Raw genomic sequence first — 3,518 nt, forward strand, 5'->3', positions numbered from 1 at the left:
TTAGAATTTAAAATAATAAATTAATAACACAATTAAGAGATCAGTTAGCACATTAGGAAGGGAGAGAAGTATATTGTGAGAGAATAACTTGAGTGCCCACATGACTCTCGCAAAGTAAAATATATCAAGTGATTACAATTAGGATTTTCAACCTTTCACCGTCCTTAAACCTTTAGAAAGTATGATTACGAACATACTTTAGCATTTTCTGAATAGACAATTTTCCGGTCTCTCTTTCTCAAAGACTTATTGGAATACAGGTGGATCTGATCCTCCATCAAGCCCTCCTGAAACCTTCATGAACTACACCAACCAGTAACAGCATGAACTTGAGATTCAATGATAGAACAGTTTCCAGTGGTACAATTGTAGCGGGCAAAAGAAGATAGGAAAGCTTAGTAGGTACATGGGTGCTCACCTCTTCATAACATTCATTACAAAGTCCATAGGCAAAAGGTTTTCTCTCCTTGTGCCTACATAGCACTTCATCTAAGCTGGTTTCTTTTGACCCAGTATTTGGTTGTTTTCTAGTTAGTGAACTAGTTCGAAGCTCCCTTTCCTTTTCCGTAAAATCCTCCATCTGGTCATAAGTTTAAAACAATGGAGGTATTTTCAAGAAATGAAATCAATATTTAAAAAATAAATGCAACAGAGGAAAAGTTAACTACATGCAGAATACAACAAATTCAACATAACACTTGTTGTAATGATAAAAAATTGGCATCAAATTTTTCATAAAATTATTTAGATACTCCTTAGAGTGGATATAATCAATAAGAGTAATCGCAGTAAATATTCACTAATCAAATTATACCATACAAAAAAATAATAGCAATGACACGTGTTACAATTACGACAACAACAACATAGCTTTTCTCCCAGATGGTAATTATAAACAGAAACAATTAAAGCTGAGAATTAAAAATACTTTTTTTCATATTTCATTTCTTTGGGTCCTTTTCTCTTTTTTTAATGTGCCAAAAAAAAGAAGAAAAAAATCCAACAACATGCCAACTATACTTGCTGTTCCTAGATTTCCATAGTGAAACAGCAACGGAAACCACAATGTAGCAGACATGTCATTAACAGAACATACCAACATATAATTGTCAACATAAATGATACCATTTTTCAAAAGATAAAATCAAGGCTTTGCTTGGTAAAATGGAAAAAAAGTTGGAAAGATTAAAGATTGAAGGAGAAAAATAGAAATAAAATATTTTTTTCCTTTTTGTTTAACACTCAGAAAAAGAATAGCAGCCAACAACAGACCTTTATAAAATTATCACAATGAATAATAATAACAACAATAATAGAAGTAGTAGAAAGATGGGCTTTAAATGAAAAACCTACCATATAATTCTTCCATTATAATGGTCAATTTTTCATCCAAGTATTTGATAACTGCAGCATTACCATCTCTAAGAACATCAAGCCCATTAAACTGCCCAGCTTCCTCGGTGAACTTTCCATTATCATGGTCTTAACTTGTTCCAGGCTTATCATAGATCAGAATATGAGAACTGCAAGTTTCTATTATGTATATCTTACCTGAGTCACCAAAGCATAGAGTGGAAGAGTCACATAACTGAAAAGGAACTGTATGATAATCCTGAAAAAGTTGCAAATGTTGCATTTTATGAGAAAAGTTTTCACTTTGTTAAATCAAAATGTTGGCCTAGAAAGTTGCATGAACTCACCCCATTGAGACTTTAATGATGACGTCTTCAATATGTTCATGGTAGCAAGATCTTATCGTAAATTCATACTGAAATTTGATGAAAAAATGACTTATTAGATAAGGTGATCAAACAATTGCATATGAAACACGCAACAGAAAGGAAAGAACTATATGTACAAATTTGCATATCAAACAATTTGCTCATAATCCCAAACCAGAAATACATGTACAAATGAATCAAACATGCTATTGTACTTACAATTAAGGGGATAAAAGGTAGCCATAAATATGAATACCATCCTATTGATGAAGAGCAAATTGATCATTAATCATTAGTAAGCTCAAAAATATCCATCACTTTGTTCATATGATGACACTATTGAACTCAATTCTTTATGAATATGGTGAGATACTTATCATGTGTATAGGCAAGCAAGAACAAGACATTAATGAACCAGATGATTGGACTTCAAACACAATCATTAGCTTAGCATCGTAAAGTTTTAACTAATAAAATTGAAGAACTCTTGGTTAGCTTGAGACTACCAACCTGATCCCTACAACAACTTTAAAATCATCCTCTAATGATCTCTTGATGTATTTCTAGAAATCAAATTTTGTTTCGTTTTCAGGTGCCAAATGTGCCTGAAAGCATTGCAGATTTAAGTTTCAATTAGAAACAAGAAAATAGGAAAAATAAAATAGCATAAAACTCCATATAGAAATCTATGGCTTAGCTTACCATGATAAATCCATGCCTCAATGTCAGGTAATCAACCTTTGTGACTGACCCAAAGAATTGTCTAAAGAAACAGACCTATAAATAAAGAATCGAATCAAAATTCATAACCATAAAATGTCACCTAAAGAAAAAGAATCCCATGCTATAAATTCAATGGTTGCTGGACTTCTTTTACAGAAGGGACTCGGATTTTTCATTTTTCTTGAAATACTCAAGTTTTTTCATAGAAGTCGGACCCTCCAATTATATGAAAAAAAGTTCAAATGTTCATCTGATTGTACTTACAATCCAAAGAGTTAAGGTAGAACGGCTCCAAAAGCTCAGATGCCTAAACCTGAAAACTAATAATCATAAAGTAAACCAACTGAATTAGAAGTAAAAAAACATAGTTCTAAAACTAAAAATAGAAATGAAAAGGCAAAAGACAAAGAGAAAGACAGAAATGAAAACGCAAACACAAGTAATGATTCATACCTGAAATCAGTCTCCGACAAAGCAACCAAAAAGAAATAGACAGACCCACAACAATAGATTTCAAACAAAGAGTGAAACAGTGAGTTTAGCAATAGAAAGCTTAGGGATTATCCCTCACGAAAGTAGACAATAAAAAAACCAAAAAGAAACAGATAGACCGGCATCGATAGATTTCAAACACATAGCGAAAACAGGGGATTTCAATATCACCAAAAAAAAACGACAGACAAAATCTTTGGGTTTCTCCCTCTCACGAAAAAGAATGAGGGGAAATATTAAAATGAAACTAAGAGAGAGAGATAATGAGAAGGAAGCGGGATATGAAAAGTCTGAAGAAAACGGGAGTGAAGAAAAGTCTGAAGATTAGGGATTTCAGAGGGAAAAATTGGGGTAAAATGGCGGGATTTTATAAAGTTAAATGATTTTTGCGGCATTTTCTAAAAAAAACGCCGCTATTGTCATTTTGAACAAAAAATATTTTATTTTTGTATTTTAATTAATATAAATAAAAAAAATATTTTTAGCGGCGTTTTTGGAGTCCCTAGCATTAGCGGCTCTTTCTCAAAACGCCGCTAAAGACCTCAGCATTAGCGGCTCTTTCTCAAAACGCCGCTAAAGACC

At 32.6% G+C, this 3,518-nt stretch overlaps 1 non-coding gene across 1 annotated transcript; it reads right to left on the reverse strand.

Moving 5' to 3' along the window:
• Positions 1-240: 240 nt before the first annotated feature.
• LOC105788418 (uncharacterized) lies at positions 241-3,277 on the reverse strand. Its single transcript, XR_001132005.2, has 8 exons — positions 2,898-3,277; positions 2,709-2,764; positions 2,424-2,498; positions 2,232-2,326; positions 1,701-1,768; positions 1,354-1,612; positions 419-580; positions 241-303 (listed from the first exon to the last, which is right to left on the reverse strand). It is a non-coding gene; the product is annotated as an uncharacterized LOC105788418 (transcript).
• Between the last annotated feature and the right edge of the window lie 241 nt (positions 3,278-3,518).

The sequence above is a fragment of the Gossypium raimondii genome, chromosome 2 (genome assembly GCF_025698545.1).
Source record: "Gossypium raimondii isolate GPD5lz chromosome 2, ASM2569854v1, whole genome shotgun sequence".
NCBI lineage: Eukaryota > Viridiplantae > Streptophyta > Magnoliopsida > Malvales > Malvaceae > Gossypium > Gossypium raimondii.